Below are 18,702 nucleotides of genomic sequence, written 5' to 3' on the forward strand. Positions count from 1 at the left end.
AAGAGTGTTCACAATACTCCTCCAGCAAGGGTGGAAGAGAAGACTTTTAAGTTCTTCACATGCTTGAGATGAACTGAAAGTCTCATATCTAAATCAAATTCTGCTTTTTCTTTCTCTCCTTTTTTTTTTGTCTTTTGGCTGTGTGTTATTATTTTATTTTTCCATATGTTTCATAGTATTTTTATGAAACTCGGTATCTTTTTTAGGACAGCAGAGACAGATAAATCGATTGTATGCAAATGTATCTGTCTTTTTTTCTCCTAGGTCTTTGGTGTGGTAGTTTCAATTAATCCAAACAAAAGTATTTCTAGTGGTGGTGGGCACTATAAATAACCTCAGCATATGTCAGCCAACACATGCCTCAAGGCATAATTTGTGATTAAGGTGGGGCCATATGATTTTTCTCCTTATCTACTCTGCTATCAGCTTTAGGTCTTCCTTTTGTGTTACATTTCTTTCTTTCTTTTATTTTTTTTAATGTTGGTTTATTTTTGAGAGAGAGAGGGGAGAGGTAGAGAGAGGAGAGAGAGAACGGCAAACAGACAGAATCCAGAGCAGGCTTCAGGCTCTGAGCTGTCAGCACAGAGCCCAACGCGGGGCTCGAACCCACGAAACAAGAGATCATGACCTGAGCTGAAGTCAGATGCTTAACCAACTGAGCCACTCAGATGCCCCTTTTTTGTGTTCTATTTCTATGGGGATTATCTACAAAAACAAAGGAACACTCCCAGGGGTAAATACTGTAACGTTTTACCTGATACTTGCTACCCCGATACTTAAGATCATTCTGATTAAGCCACAGGCAGACACTATGTCCCAGCATCTCAGAATTTTGGGCTTCCCAAGGAGCTAATCTTTTCCCACTCTCTAGTACTAGGCCCAGCGATTATCCTACTGCTTCCCATGTAGTAGAGGATATTTTTCCGTTCTCTTTCTCCAGCAGCATTGAACTTACACCTGTGCCATCAGAATATGTTTTTGTTGCCCTTTCCCAAAGATAAAGACTTATTTTCTAGGGGACTAAAGCATAAGGGTGCTGGTAAATTTTGTGCTCCTCATGTAGCCTGTGCTATTCTCTACTTCAACGTATATACTATGATGGATGCTTTCTCAGGACTCTGCTCAATAATCTTTGTGGGTATCTAATGAATTATATTGTAAAAAAGTCATCAAGACTTGGCAAACTCTCCCTATATGTGTAACATCCTAAAGGCTCCACATTTTCTCATAAAAATGCTGAGGACACTGGTGGAAAGCCATTATAGCCGAGGATGTAAGAACAAAAGACTTCTATTAATGAGGAAAGGGTGTGGATAAGTGCTGAGCCCAGAACCAGATATGAGAAGTAGAAAGAGCAGGGCCAGAGAAGCCAATCCTCTGAGACTAAGAGACACATTGCCTGCATAAGACACGTTTAATCAGACCGATTTCTCTTGTCCCCACCATCAGGGTAGCAATATTGGGTAGAAAGGAACCGTGGGTACCTCTAGAAGTGCTCTGTTATCTCCATAGGCATCCATAATAGGACAACACTAAAGGAAGATTCACTCCAAGCCTCCAGAAGGTTATCTTATCTGAAATCCTCATAGTCCAGCAGAGCTCTGCCTGTTGCAAGTAAGCAAATGTTCAAATCCCCATGTATCTCTTCAGGTGCTTGCCTCTCCATAGATGAAGGACCGATTGCTAGTCTTGCCACTTCAACTTTTTGGTAGTTTCAAGTAAAGTTGTGAACTTGCTGTTTTCCTGGATTTTTGTTGTTGTAAAAATCTTTGTAGGTCTTTGTACCTTTAAGTAGATATGTGATATCCAGTAAGGCTTTTAAAAAATTTATCTGGCTTCCTAAGATTTATTTTTGGTGAGTTGGTTACTATAAATTCCTCCTTGATAGCCTGAACAGTAAATCATGTAATCTTTTCCCTCACTTATTTCATTTGCTGTAGACTCTTTCAACATTCACAATAATTTGTTTCTTCAGTTTTCAGGTGATCTCATCAATTTATTAAACATTTCTTCACCTTTGTCTCATTTGCAGGTTTAAATGTGATTCCTAACAAAAGCTTTGGGGAAACTTGAAGGTATTTGCCTCTTTATGTTATTTCTGACTCTCTCTGTTTCTGTTTCTGTCTCTCTCTCTCTCTCTCTCTGTATATATATATATATATATATATATATATATATACACACACACACACATATATATACACATATATATACATATATATGTATATATATATATATCTTATTTTGTTCTGCAAATAAGTTCTAGTTGCTGCTCCCAAATGCTGGTTTTATTATTTATGCAACAAATAGGTCAATGTGTGACTATTGTAATATTGCTTTAATTATGAATCCAATTTCAATAATTCTGTAAAATTTTTTTAATGTTTATTTATATTTGGGGGAGAGAGAGAGAGAGAGAGAGTGTGCGAATGGGGGGAGGAGCAGAGAGAGACCTAAACAGAATCTGAAGCAGGCTTCAGGCTCTGAGCTGTCAGCACAGAGTCTGACACAGGTCTCGAACTCACGAGCTGTGTGATCATGACCTGAGCCAAAGTCGGACACTTAACCAACTGAGCCACCCAGGCACCCCTCAATAATTCTGATGACTTCAATCTGTGGGTCAGTTAAGCATGTTTTCTTAGAAGACAGTTTCATGGAAAGCACAAAACTGAGGGTGTAACTTGTATGAATTTATCTGTGCTATAGACTGAATTTCTGTGTCGCCACGCCCCCCTCCCCATTCATATATTGAAATTCTAATCTCCAAGATAATGGTGTTTGGAGATGGGGTCTTTGGGAGATAATTAAGTCATCAGGGTGGAGACTTTATTATGGGATTAATGCCTTTATAGGAAGAGTCAGGAAACAGCTTTTTCTCCTTTTCTCTGTTTCTCTCTGTCTCTCCCTCTCTCCACCATGTGAGGATAGGATAGGAAGACGCTTCTTTGAAAACCATGAAAAGTGCCCTCACCAGACATTGGATCTACTGGCACCTTGATCTTGGACTTCCCAGTCTCCAAAACTGTGAGAAACAAATTTTTATTGTTTCAGCACACAGCTTATATTATTTTGTGATAGTGGCCCAAACTAAGACAATTGATACTGTATTTTGGATTATAATTTGCTCTATATCAACTTTGGGTTTACAGTAATCATGATGTTGACAAAGTGAAGGGGGAAAAACATTTATGAGACCACTTTGGAGGATAATTGGGTAAAAGATAGTTCTCTTTGGCTTTGGGTTAACTCATACACTCTTTTACAACTTGTGAATTTAGAGATTGTTGAAATCTTAGTCCAGCACTTATGCTTATATTTCCATGTGCATGGATTTCTTACTTCCAATAAGAGATTATAAGAATGAGACAAGAACAATATTCAGGAAGTCTGTTTCTGCTTCTGTAAAGTTGGAGTAAAGTTAGTTTTAGTATATTTCATATTTTTCTGCAATATTCTAGTGTCTGGGTAAATTTCTCAAATTCCAGGCAATTTGGGTCAATGTTCTATAGCAGTTTCTGAGACCTTTCTGCTTATATCAACATTTCTAATTTCCTAAATCCACCAGCAGGCTCTGTCCATTAGAGTCAAGAAGAATCTTTCTCTTCCCTTCATTTTTACATGTTGATAGATTTTAATTTAACCTCTCTACGAGGTTGTCATACTTTCTATAAGATCTCCTTTGATTCTTCATGCCAGTTTGTCAGGTGGTAATTCCAAACTGCTACACTTGGCTTGCAATCTTTAAAACATTACTTGAGTTTGAGTTCTATTTTAACTTTCCACCGTCATTCTTCATGAAAGCTTTAAATGAAATATTGACATTTCCCATATTCATTTAGAATATTATATGCACCCTCTGCAGTTCTTCACATTTTTGCATGAAATAATTTCAAACATAGGGATATATAATTTTACAGATAATTCTTATCAGTTTGAGCTTTCCCTGACAAGCTATTAGTCTTTGAAATATTTTACCCAATGCTATGATGTCCTGTCAGAGAAGAAGCAGAATTCATTGCCTCCAAATTCATTTGAGCAGTGATAGAATGTCATTATAGGCATTTATCATTCTTCATACACTCAAAATTTTGGTAAATGAAGTGAATCTGGGTCTTCTTTGGGGTCATCACAATTAGCACCTAAACAATATAAGTGTGAAGTATCATTTATCAGTCTTCATAATGAATTAATGTCCTTGTTTTATCTTTATGATAGTTGTACCTGTCAAAAACTTTACCAGCTTCAGTACTTAAAATCTAAGAAACTCTGAGAGGACTGTTGAGGTATTAAGCATTATTGAGGAGTTAATACTGGGGTATTATTGATAGTAAGTAATATGCAAATCGTTATTATTTAATTTATTATTATTTTTTTACTAAAACGGTCACCATTTAAAAGAGAAAAATAGATTAATTATTTTATAAAAAGTAAGTGACATGTTTACAGGAACATTTTAATTTTCTTACTTCTACATGGCCAGCTACTGGTAGAGTACTTTATGTACAGAAAGGGCTTACTAACTATTATTAGTAAGTAAAAATTGGAATAAGTTTTTGAACTTGGTTAATAGTATTTGAAAGATTACATAAGTGATCATCCAAGTTTCGGTTTCAGTTTTGATTTTTGATAAATCTTAGAATTTTGGGAACTCAGTTTCATCATTAATAGGATTAGAGCGTTGGATTCATTGGTTTTCAAGGTAGTTCTTAAAACAAAAATGTCAATTATTTCATTTATTTTAGATGTTCCTAGAAATATTTCTTATAATCCTGTTTTAATTTTTTTTTCAAATTAGTGACACCATGTTAATTTTCTTTTTACCTTATTGCATTGTCAATTAAAATAGAAACTTGCAAAATATCACTGAGTCCCAGGTTAACATACAAGTGAGCATAATTCTCCTAAATTGGTGATTAGTTCTCAGCTTGTTTTCTTGTTTTGAGTGATTTTTCAAATAAGGACATAAGATATATATATATATATATATATATATATATATATATATATATGCTTTTATTTCTTTATTTCACAATTCAGAATTTCATATCTCTGAATAACGTGCTCTGGTTACATAATACAGAATATATAACTGGTCTAAGCAAGGATTGAAGTAGTTAACTCTTAATAAGTTGAGCATATTTAGGAATCTATAAAATTTGGCCTCATATACTTTGATAAATTTTTACAAATAAAATTCTAGAAGTTAATTTCAAAGACATTGCCCTCTTTGGGGAGTAATGCTGGATATTAAGTAATTAAGTGATAATATAGTGCCAACTGGGTCTGATTCATTAATACTTTTCATGAAATAACAAATGCAATGTTACATCGAAAGATATAAATAATTGTAAATTATGATTGTAATTTTTTCTATAATATCAATTGGAGAAAAATATATTATTTTAGGATTTCTCACATATATTAAAGTAGATGGTAAATTTGGGATTTAATACATGGATCATATGCCACATGCAATTTAGAGTTATTTTATATTTCAATTAGTTAATAAGCTTAGTGATATATATCATCTTAAAGAAGTTATAGCAAAGCTGATCATTTCAATAACTAAACTTAATATGAAAGAGTTGGCTTAACTGCAAATGTTCTTTAATTTTATGAAAGATCATATGAAAGTATTAAATTATTTTCTCATTTGCTTTGGGATAAAAGTTATGAAATGAAAGAGACATTTTTTTCCAGTCTAATAAACAAGTTTAGTAATTTAGAGCAATTTCAGTTGCCTTTTTAAAGAGTTCAAAATATGAAGAAATTAATGAAGAAGTACTATTGACTTCATGCATTTTTTTAGACCTGATTAAAGCCGTTCATAATCATGTATTAGGATAAAATTTTATCTACTATATTCTGGCATTTTTTATAGATTCTGATAATATCCCTTGGCATGTATAATTTTTTTTTAAATCAGAGGTTTGGAATATAGCTAATATACACTAAAGAAACTATTTTTTTAATCATAGTGTCTTTAATTTTAATTTAAACAAAGAGTTCTTTGTATTATACGGTTACTTGAGTTTAGAAAATTAAAATGAGTGAGAAAAAAATATATAACATGAAAACTTTAAGATCTGTTACTAGAAAGCAAATACTAAAAATAGAATATAGACCTGTTTCTAATAGCAATATATATTTTTACAACAATTTTTTCAATCCATAGATATATTTTATGCTCAATGTCTGTATACATAGACATTGTACACATAGATGATATTGTTAAAAATTATCTGTATGTACTTAATTTAAATTGTCTTAAATGCTATTTTTTGCATTAATGAGTGGTTATGTCAGTGTTTTGAAGAAAAATATAGAAATTTAATATTAATGAGTAAGATAATACTAGAGTTTTACCTGTATGTCACAGATAATAATTCATTAGGGAAAACTATATCTAGGATGTAACTATAACCATAGGCTATAGAGAAAGAAACATAGCAGGTATAACAAAAAACATAAAATATTATGACAGAATTGTGATCAGATATACTATTCATATCAATAAACATGAATAGGCCTAACGCATGTAAAAAAATAAAATAAAATTATTTTGTTATTACTCATCTGCCTGGATGGGTTATACTTTTGTAATTGGCACAAAGACCCTTGTTCCATTAAATTTAAAGAAATATTCAAAACCATTGTATTCATTCAGAGTGGTTTAAAATGTATTCTTAGGAATAAATTTATTTCGGAAATTTAATGTTTTTTGATTTGGATGACATTTCAGAATTTCATCAAAACTCCTTTACCGTAATTACCAGACATTAAATGGAAAAACCTAAAATCCTAACTGTCATTAGAGGCTTCTTGTGTGATTACTTATATAACTTAAGATAAAAAAAATAATAAATTTTGCCATTCCTCCTTTGATATGAAATTATTTCATATCTATTTACTTAGCTACAAATCATCAACGTGTATTCAAACGTATATTTGACAAAGCCCACCATGCAAATAACTGGGCAACTGTTGTTTTATTTCTGAGTAGATCTACTGCAGAGTCATATTACTTTGATTTGTGGATGGTTTTAGACACCTAAATGCTTCAACCCTCTCTTGTTCTCATAAGCCTCACATTGTATCTTTGGAAAATTGTATTACAAATCTGTACCACAAAAGATGAAAGGCAGCATCCTGAAAGAGTCAGAGAAGAAGGAAATTTATTTGGAAATTTCCAATGAATGTGTTTCTTTTTTTGAGAAGTGACTATATTATAGGCATTTCTTCTGATTCTAACAATACTGTTTCTCATTTTTACTTAACTTCCAGTTAGTTAATATACAGTGTAATATTAGTTTCAAGTGTAGAACTTAGTGCTTCATCACTTACATACAACACTCAAATGCTCATCACAAGTGCCTTCCTTAATACTCATCACCCATTTAAGACATCTGCTGCCCACCTGCCTCCAGCAACCCTCAGTTTGTTCTCTACAGTTAAGTGTCTGCTTTCTGGTTTGCCTTTCTTTTTTTTTTTTTTTTTTTTTTTTACTGCCCCCCTCCCTCACCATGTTCATCTGTTTTGTTTCTTAAATTCCTCATATGAGTGAAATCATATGGTATATGTCTTTCTCTAACAGTACTGTTATCAAATGTGTACCATTCTCTTTGAAAAGAGAATGGCTGGCAATTGTTTTGTTTATCAGGAAATACACAGAACAAATACAATTTTCTACTTCTGCTTATAGTTTGAATCTCTGGTGAACAGCTTGCTCATTTCTAGAGCGAGCACGTGGCAGTAGTATGAGTATCAGTGGAATAATTCTGACATTTGGTTGATAAGATTTGCTTTAAAATATATTTACAAAAATTCTGTTTAGTTGATATATAGCTCCTCACAACCTTTATAAATTTCAAACTCACTTGATTTTCTCATACATAAAACTTACTGAAATGTTTGCCAAAAAAAGCAATTCTAAATAGGAAGGAAAATAAAGAACACTATAACTGATTTGTTTCTTGTAGAGCTGAGATGAAGCAAAGAATCAAAGACAAGATAATATATCTTTATTTATCTACATTTATTTCATAGCAAATGTTTTATGCAAATATACGCAATTAACATCATCATTTTCAACATGGTGGTTATATATTTTTGTAGGTATTCCCTCCGTGGTCTTCTGCATTTCTATTTTCTATACTTAATTCTAAGGTATTTTTCTTATCTGCAGTATATTACCTATTCTTCTGTAAAAATATTGAAGTATATGGAAAACTTTTTCTTAGAATATTCTTTTACCAATTTACATTCATCAAGCACAGTATTGCATATTAATAGACAATCAAGTTCTACTTCAGGTACAAAGGTTAAAATATTTTAGAATTGAAGTTTTTCATAATGAGTTGCTATGTTTAAATTTTGTACAGGTTCTGCAAAATAAGTTTTAAATATTAAAAAAGTAATGAATTATTTTCTAATATTGACTACAGTTATTATATTAATATGTGAGTCATAATATCTACAAAGAGTAGTTTTTTTAAAAAAGTTTATTAATTTGTTTTGGGAGAGAGGGCAGAGAGAGAGTGGGGGATAGAAAGAATCCCAAGCAGGCTCTGTGCTGTCACCATAGAGCCTGATGCAGGGCTCAATCCCACAAACTATGAGATCATGACCTGAACCAAAATCAAAAGTTGAACACTTAACTAGGTCAGTCATCCAGGGTGCCCCATAGAGTAGTTTTTTGTTTTGAAATAGTCTGAATGTGAATGGATGGAAAAGGTATTCTATGCAAATGATAACCAAAAGAGATCAGAGGTGGCAATATTTATATCAGACATAAATAGACTTTAGGTCAAAATGTCATGAGACAAAGTAAGTCATTATATAATGATAAAAGAGTCTATTCATCAGGGTTATATGTAACTATAACTATGCACCAAATATCAGAGCACATAAATATATAAAGGAAACATAGATCTGGAGGGGAGAGGTAGGCAGCAATACAATAATAATAAGAGACTTCAACATACCACATTCAATAATGAATAGAACATCCAGACAGATAATCAATAAGGGAAAAACAGACTTGAACAGTACTATAGACCAAATGGACCTTAAAGACATATAGAGAATGTTCCCAATAATGCAAAATAGACATTCTTCTCAAGCACACATGGAGCATTCTCTAAGATATATCTTATGATTAGTCACAAACCATTCTTAGCAATATTAAGAATATTAAAATCATACCAAGTATCTTTCTATCACAATGGAATAAAACTAGAAATTAATAACAGAAAGAAAATTAACAAATATGTGGAAATTAATCAATGCAGCTATCTCCAATCATTGGGTCAAAGAAAAAAATCAAAATGGAAATGAGAAAATATCTTGAGACAAATGAAAACACAATAATCTAAGCCTTATGAGATAAAGTAAAAGTAGTACTAAGAGAAAAGTTATAGCATGAATGTCATATTAACAAAGATCTCAAACAACCTGACTTCACAACCCAGGAACTAGAAAAAGAAGAAGAAACCAAGACCAAATTTGGCATAAGGAAGGAAATAATAAAGAGTAAAACAGAAGTAAATGAAATAGGTAATAGAAAACATCAATTAAACTAAGAGTTGGTGTTTTGAAAAGATAAAATTTAAAAACCCATAGCTAGACTAAGAAAAAAAAGAGAGAAGGCAAGGGGCGCCTGGGTGGCTTGGTCGGTTAAGCGTCTGACTTCGGCTCAGGTCATGATCTCATGGTCCGTGAGTTCGAGCCCCGCGTCAGGCTCTGTGCTGACAGCTCAGAGCCTGGAGCCTGTTTCGGATTCTGTGACTCCCTCTCTCTCTGCCCCTCCCCTGTTCATGCTCTGTCTCTCTCTGTCTCAAAAATAAATAAACGTTTAAAAAAAAAAAAAAAAAAAGAGAGAAGGCAAAAATAATGAGGAATGAAAGAGTTGATATATAACAACCAATGTTATGGAAATAAAAAATATCACGGGGGACAATATAAATAATTATATGCCAACAAACTGGGTAGCCTGGAAGAAATGGATAGATTCTTAGAAACCTACAATGTACCAACACTGCCATGAAGAAATAGAGAATCTGAAAAGACCAACAGTGTTTAAGGAGATTGAATGAGTAATAAAAATCCTCTTATCAAAGAAAAACTCAGGAGCAAATACCTGCAGTGAACAGTTCTACCAAATATTTAAATAATGAACAATCCTTAAATTTTTTCCAAAACATTGAAGAAGAGGGAATAATTCCAAATTCATTTTACTAAAACAGAATTACACTGATACCAAAGACAAAGACACTACAAAAAAGAAAACTACAGGCCAATCAATATTCCTGATGAACTAGGTACAAATATTCTCAGCAAAATGCTAGCAAAATAAATTCAACACTATGTTAAAAGGAGCATACACCATGACCAAGTGGGATTTATCCAAGGAATTCAAAGAAGTTTTAAGATACACAAATTAATAAATGTTAACAGAATGAAAGATAATAACATGATAATCTCAATAGACACTGAAAAAAGTATTTGTCAAAATATATATTTTATTGATAAAAGCCCTTGACATGTTGGGTATAGAAGTAATATACCTCATCATAATAAAGGCCATATACAACATTATACTCAATGGAGGAAAATTGAAATCTTTTCCTCTAAAATCAGAACCAAGACAAGGACATCCACTCCTGCCAATATTATTCAACATCGTACTGGAAGTCCTAGACAGAGAATTTATGCAAAAACAAAGCAACCAAGCAAAAACAAACAAAACTGCATCCAAATCAAAAAGAAAGAAGTAAAATTATACCTGTTTGCAGACAGCATGATTTAATATGTAGAAAATTCTAACGACATCACCGGTAGACTAGTAAATAAATACACTAAAATTATGGACTACAAAATCAACATATAAAAATCAATTGTGTTTCTATACACCAACATAAACTATCTGAAAAGGAAATGAAGAGAACAATTGCATTTACCATACCACTAAAAATAATAAAATAGGAATTAATTTAACCAATGATAATGAAAGATTTGTACACTGAAAACTCAGAACATTGATGAAAGAAATAAACAAACAAATGGAAAGACATCATGTGTTCATTGATTTGAAGACTTAACACTGTTAAACTATTCATATTACCCCAAGTGTTATATATATTAAATGCAATTGATATCAAAATCCCATGATATTCTTTACAGATATAGATAAAATAATCCTAACATTTATATGGAACCACACAATGTCCCAAATAACCAAAGCAATCTTAAGCAAGAAGAAAAAAGTTGAAGGAATCACATGTCCTGACTTAAAATACATTACAAAACTACAGTAATTAAAACAGTATGGTGCCAGCACAAGAAACACACACACATATATACATACATATACATATATATACATATATATAGACTAATGGAATAGAATCGGGGCCCAGAAATAAATTTATACATGTATGGTCAACTTATCTCTGATAAAAGTGCCAAAATCATGCAATGGGGAAATGAAAGTCTTTTTAACAAATAGTGTTATGAAAACTAGATATCTGTATGCAAAAGAACAAAATTGGACCCTTATCTTACCTATGCAGAAAAAAAAAAAAAAACTCAAAATGTAATAAAGATTTAAATATAGAACCTGAAACTATAAAACTCCTAGACGAAAACAGAATAAAAGCTTCATGACATTGGTCTTGTCAATGATTTATTAGATATGAGTTCAAAAGTGAATGCAATAGAAGCAAAAATAGAAAATGGAACTACATCAGACTAAAACTCATTTGCACACTGAAATAAACAATCAACAATATTAAAATGCAATACAGACTGGAAGAAATATTTGTAAACCATATATCAGATGGGGGTTAATATCCATAATATATAAGAGATTCATACAGCTCAATAACAACAACAAAAAACCCCCAAACAATCTGATTTAAAAATGGTCAAAGGACATGAATAGACAGACGTTTCTTGAGGGAAGTCTTATAATCTGGTGACCAAGAGGTATATAAAAAAGCATTCTACCAGTCATCAGGGGAATGAAAATTGAACCCACAATTATATATCACCTCATACTTGAAAAAAAAAAAAGTTTGGCTAGGAGGTGGAGAAATTGGAACCTTCGTATACATACAGTTGGTGGGAATGATAAATGCTGCCACCACTATGGAAATCTATATGTAAGTTCCCGAAAAAGTTCAAAATACAACTACCATATCATCTAGCAATTCTACTTCCAGGTATATATCTAAAAGATTTGAAATCAGGAACTTGCAGGGATTATCTGTGCTCCCATATCATTGAAGCATTATTTAGAATGCTATCTCTATCATCTCTATCTCCGTCTCTATTTATCTCTATCTCTATCTCTTATCTCTATCTCTATCTAAATAACCTAATGTCCATCACCAGACTGATGGATACAGAAAATCAGTGCAAAAATATATATGTACTTATACATATATATATAAATATATATATTTCATGTAAAAATATGTATATATGTGTGTGTATGCATATATGTGTGTGTATATGTGTGTGTGTGTGTGTATATATATGCCATATATATGTATATATATATGGCAGGATTTTCTTCTCTTTTAGGCTGAATAATAATCATTTATATATTATATAACTGAATATATGTATATAAAATGTAAAAATGTAAAATGTAAATATATATATATGTGTGTGTATGCCATATATATATGGAAGGATTTTCTTCTCTTTTAGGATGAATAATATTCATTTATATATTATATAATTGAATATATATATGTATATAATATGTAAAAATATAAAATGTAAAAATATATATATGTGTGTGTATGCTATATATATATACATACATATATATATATATATGTATGTATATATATATGAAAATACTTCCATATATATGGCAGGATTTTCTTTTAGGCTGAATAATATTCATTTATACAGCCTAAAAGAGAAGAAAATCCTGCCATATTCAATAACATGAATGAACCTAGAAGACATTATGCTAAGAGAAATAAGCCTGAGACAGAAAAGAATGTTTGACCTTACATAAAGAGGTATCTAAAATAGTCAACTTTGTAGGAACAGAGATTAAATGTTGGTTTCCAGGGACTTGGAGAATGAGAAAATGGGATTATCAACAAGTATAAAATTTCAGTTTTGCAAGTATTGGGATCTGTTCAACATGGTTCCTGTGATTAAAAATATTATATTGTACTCTTAAAATTTTGTTAAGAGGGTAAATCTCATGTTCAGTATTCTTTTTAAAAATTTTTTTTAAAAGTTTATTCATGTTTTGAGAGAGGGAGACAGACAATAGGAGGAGGGGAAGAAAGAGGGGGAGACCCAGAATCTGAAGCAGGCTCCAGGCTCTGAGTGGTCAGCACAGAGCCTGATGTGGGGCCTGAACTCACGAACTGCAAGATCATGACCTGAGCCAAAGCTAGACACTTAACCAACTGAGCCACCCAGGTGCCCTCATGTTTCAGTATTCTTACCACAATAAAAAAATGTATATTTTCTTTAGAAAAAATTTATATAATATTGGTATTGGTTTTGCAGCACATGCATATACATATATCTACATAAATTAAAACAATACCTGTCAACATCATCGTCTGGTTATTGAAAATATGAAGTAAATAGAAAAAAATATTGTTACTTATAGACCTTGATGACATGACGGTTTTAAAATCTTAAAAATTATCTCTTAAACACTGAAACCTAAAGATTTAATATTATGTGAAATTAAAAAGCAAAGTTATGAAAGGTTCTGCAAAATGTTATTTTCTAATATAAAGCTGATGTTTTGAGCTTGTCTTAACCAAATGTTATGATCACCATATTATCATTCCAGAGTTTAGAAATAATATCTCTCTTTATGAAGTTAGCTCTCATAATCATAACTGTACTTAGCCCAAGATTATGGTTGTAGAGTTATATTATTTTCCATTATTTTTTAAATCTATATTACATCTATAAAATTCTCAATTTTGTGGAGCTGATATAATTTTTCTTACTTTCCTAATAGTCCAGTGATATAATATGGAATTTTCAGTTGGAATGTACACTAACAATTTCTGCTCACTCCTGCAAGATCAGGCTTACTGAGTATCAGAATGGTGATACCAAGAATGGTCCATATCCTAGAGTAGTATTCCCAAAATATTGTTGGCCAAGAGAATAGCCATCTGCCTGAAATTCACTTAAAAGCAAATTTTGGAACCGTTGTGGTAAGGATATTAGGCTAAGAAGTTCTGTCTATCACAAAAGCTATTTATCACTGGTGACATTTTTAGGTAATGTGATAATGAACCATTTGAAGATGTGTCCCAGAGCAACTTTTAGAATGTTTTTTATGGTCTCCTTGATGTTTCTTCCTAATAAGTCAATATGAAATTTTTCTCACAAGTTAATTGTGACCCATGACCTGAGCAATTTCAACTGAACTTTCCCTGTGAATTTTTTTTTTATTTTTTTGCAGTAAAGAAAAAAATAGAGGATTCTTTGATCTTCTAGGCTCATTACACATAAGAATTTGTTCTGTGTCAACTCATTTCTTTTTCACTCTCTCTTTTTTTGTCTTAATACCTCTATTTAGATTTGAGTTTTTGTAATGATATAATTGCTTTTGAATCGCTTACAAAAAGATTTTAAAATATTGTGAAAGACAAATTTAGATGAAGTTTAAAGTTATCTTTAATTTTTAATTTTAATTAATATTTCTCAGGGGCTGAGCATGATGATTTAAATCAAAGAAGGATACAACTAGTCATCTGTCTATTATTTTAGTGTCAAAACCCAAATATATTTCCAAATTAATATCTTATGATTAGGATAAATGTCATTATGGAGTGAAAGAGGAGAGGAAAAGAGGGAAATGAGTGTTTACTGTGTATCCATGAAATGTCTTATTTCATTGTGCCAATCTCTATTAATAGTTAGTGGTTTTGAATTTTTGTAGATACAGGAAATGAGAATCTGAGAATTTTTACTATTTGTTCAGGCATTTAGCCAATTACTCTAAAATCTGATTCTTAGTCCCTGAATTTTTCTGCTTATTTTTTTCTTACTTTTATAAATATAATAAATTAGATGCAGTAATGAACAGCATACTGGAAATACCTTCTTTTAGCTGTATGCATTTAAAGGTGGATACATTTAACTTCTCTTTCTTTTCCTTTGAAACCCAGGACAAATTGCTTAACTTCCTTGTCTTTCTTGACTGTAAAATGAGGTTGAGGATGATAGTGATAACACAGCAGTAATATTGGAATAAAATGCTATAACCCATTTAAATCACTTAGCATTAACTCATGATGGTTAGGGCTTTGTTAGTGTTAGGTATTAATAGTATTCCTATTGGTTCCATTTATTATTATTATCATTATTATTGCTATTAGAATTAATGTTTAATAAACTGCACAAAAATGATAGAAAGTGTTCTGAAATATAGCTCCAGTGGTTTTGAATCACTTTCTCTCAGCTTTATTATTTCATGCTCTCATAAGCTTCTTCCTCAGTTTATTCAATTGGAAGGTATTTATTAAAAACCAATTTTGTGTCAGCAGTGTGCAACACATTGGAGAAACCAGAAGAAAATTGAGATTCCCTTCCCTCAAAGGTTTTATTCTCCATTGAATGGTAAATAAGAGAAATAATAACCCTTCTGTGAGATAATGTAGTAACAGGATTAATCTCTAAGCAGTACTAGGAGAGATCAAAGCAAAGCTTTTAATTCAGGATGAAGGTTTGGGCAAAATCTCCAATAAGTGACCCAGAACTGAGTCAAAATGTGAGTGAATAAGCCCTGGATGGGACAATAGTGATAAGGGTGATCTAAACAGAGGCACCAGTGTCCTTAAATTCCTCAAAATGAGAAAAATCATTAGAAGTGCTGAGAAGAGCAAGTGAGCATGGCAGAGTATGTATGAAGCAAGTTGGAGGTGAGGCTGGGAGACTCAACCGAAGCCATTTAATGTTCAGAACGTTTATTGAAAAGTGCTCTTGGGATTAGCACTTGTGGAAGAGAAGAGACAGAGCAAGATTTGGTGGTTGAGCTATAGTGCACTCTCAATGAATGTCTCAGCCAACATTACAGGGTCTTCCAGAGTTAAGATAGCCCTTCAAAATGATTGTGAGTTGGGATGCCTGTGTTGCTCAGTCGGTTGGTTGTAGACTTCAGTCAGGTCATGATCTCCCAGTTGGGGTCCTGAGTTCAAGCCTGGTGCCTGTGCTGACAGCTCAGAGCCTGGAACCTGCTTCGAATTCTGTGTCTCCCTCTCTTTCTGCCCCTCCCCTGCTCACAGTTCATCTCTCTCTCTCTCTCTCTCTGCCAAAAATAAACAAACATTAAATAAATTAGAAAAAAAGAGACAAAATGACTGTGAGTTAAGGAGGGGGGCTATGCCTTTATATTCCCCATATTAATTAGTTATTAGATAGATGCAGGCTACCCGGGAGGGACTTGTGATCTTGCACATGATTGTTTTCTTAATCTTTATTTATTTTTTTAAAACAATTTTTTTAACGTTTATTTATTTTTGAGACAGAGAGAGACAGAGCATGAATGGGTGAGGGGCAGAGAGAGAGGGAGACACAGAATCGGAAGCAGGCTCCAGGCTCTGAGCCATCAGCCCAGAGTCCCACGCGGGGCTCGAACTCACCGACCGTGAGATCGTGACCTGAGCTGAAGTGGGATGCTTAACCGACTGAGCCACCCAGGCACCCCTAGTCTTTATTTATTTTTGAGAAAGAGACAGAGTATGAGCAGGGGAGGAGCAGAGAGAGAGGGAGACACAGAATCTGAAGCAGGCTCCAGGCCCTGAGCTGTCAGCACAGAGCTCCACACGGGGCCTGAACTCACGAACCGTGAGATCATGAACTGAGCCCAAGTCGGACGCTCAACCGACTGAGCCACCCAGGTGCCCCTTTTTAAATTTTTTTTTAATCTTTGTTTATTTTTGAGAGAGAGACAGAGTATGAGCAGGGGAGGAACAGAGAGAGAGGGAGGCACATGATTGTTTTCTTCAGCAGGGAATGAACAGCTAAGATGTCTTCTGGCAGATCTCTGAGCATCTGGCTAAACAAGTCTTTCATTCCTGAAGGAAGATCTAGATGGAGTACCACAGCATGTCTGCAGTCATCCCAAGGCTTTACTGTCAGGCACTGAAAGTGCTTAATCAGTGCAGTGATAGTATTTGAATCTTATACTTTCTTCTGTTATGTTCTGAGTTAATGGGTGAGGGCAATACTTGGTTCTTGCAGGGAAAGTTCAGGCTGCATTTTTGGTTACACATTCTTCACTACATGTAAATCTGACTACCTGTAACTACCCATACTACTAAAGTAAACTACTGATATTACTGGTTACCTGTAAATATCTATACTACCAAAAAAAAAGTCTATACCACCATTTTAATTTCTTGCCTCTGTTTCCACAATTGCCCCTGTACTATTTTTCTTACTTGTACTTTTGCCTCTCTCAAATCCCTTCTCCATTTGGCAGCCAGATTAGAGCTGTTCCACCATAAATGAAATAGTGCAGTGCTTTTTCCTAATAGCTTCCTCGTCTACTTAGCGTGAACTGCAAAATCAGAGTACTACTCCTTATTTGGTGAAATTGAGCCAATTTATATATTTTCTAAAAGAGATATGTACATTTAATAGAAGATTCAGGGAATTTCCTAAAAATGACTTGGATAGGTTAGTCAATTGGCCCCAGTTCTTTTTAGGGTTAGCCTGTGGAACAATGTTTCAAAAGCTATATTAAAACAATATCTAGAAGTTTAACATGCTTAATGCTATATTTGTTCATTTTATGTAAAAATGAAGGGGGCATAGTCTATCAATATATATATGATTAGCATATCAATAAGATACATTTTATAGATTTTCCAGTATCTTAAAAAATATAAAACAAGTTCATAGTCACATAATATATCACAATTTGCAATTGAGAAAAAATGTATTCCCAATAATGTAAGTTATATTTAGATTTTCTAAATGAACTGAAATTTTTATACATTATTAGTACTTAATATCTTTCTGAAACTGTGTTCAAGGCTTCTTATGAATAAACTCATTTTCCTTACAGCAAACCTAGGAGTTAAGTACTAACTTTATTCAGAATTCAGATTTCCCAGCTAATAAATGACAAAGACAGGATTGAAATCCTATCTGTGATTGCCAAGCTCAGGCCCTGGCTCTCTATGTAAGTAATGGGACATTACAGCTCATATTTCAGAAGTGCAAAGTTCATTGTACTGAACTTCTGCTAAACACTGCTCTTATTTCAATTTTTGCTTCAAAGAGAAATTTCAGAAATAGTTCCTCTAGTTTCTGTATTTTCTTTGTGTAACATTTTAGATTTTTTATAACTTAAAGTTTATGGAATTGTTAAAACAGAATATAAGTGTCAGTTTTACAACATTGAACTGTAAGAAAGAATTAGATGCTATTTTGTGTTATTGCTTCACTTATTTGTATTGAGGACACAGGTTTGACTATGTCTAGTGATGTGAAATTATGGAATGTTGTCATTATCTATGAATATAGTCAAGAATTTCCATTGAAATTACTTTTTTTAAAAAATGAACATTTTCAGGGTAGTATTGGTTTCTGTCAAATAATATTTTTAGGAAATTTTTGAATGTAATTAAATTCAAAATTAGTCATCTTTAAGAATGTCATCTTGTATTTTATAATTGAATAATAAATAAC

The 18,702-nt window shown here is 32.7% G+C and overlaps 1 long non-coding RNA gene across 1 annotated transcript in view; it reads left to right on the top strand.

Moving 5' to 3' along the window:
* LOC109263467 (uncharacterized) overlaps positions 1-18,702 on the top strand; it is a 143,867-nt gene that overhangs the window by 116,943 nt on the left and 8,222 nt on the right. Inside the window, exons 4-5 of the long non-coding RNA XR_002078223.2 lie at positions 2,033-2,075; positions 2,929-3,024. This is a non-coding gene — a long non-coding RNA (uncharacterized LOC109263467). The remainder of the gene's footprint in view (positions 1-2,032; positions 2,076-2,928; positions 3,025-18,702) is intronic.

The sequence above is a fragment of the Panthera pardus genome, unplaced genomic scaffold, assembly GCF_024362965.1.
Source record: "Panthera pardus isolate Hobbes unplaced genomic scaffold, ASM2436296v1 HiC_scaffold_17, whole genome shotgun sequence".
Lineage (NCBI taxonomy): Eukaryota > Metazoa > Chordata > Mammalia > Carnivora > Felidae > Panthera > Panthera pardus.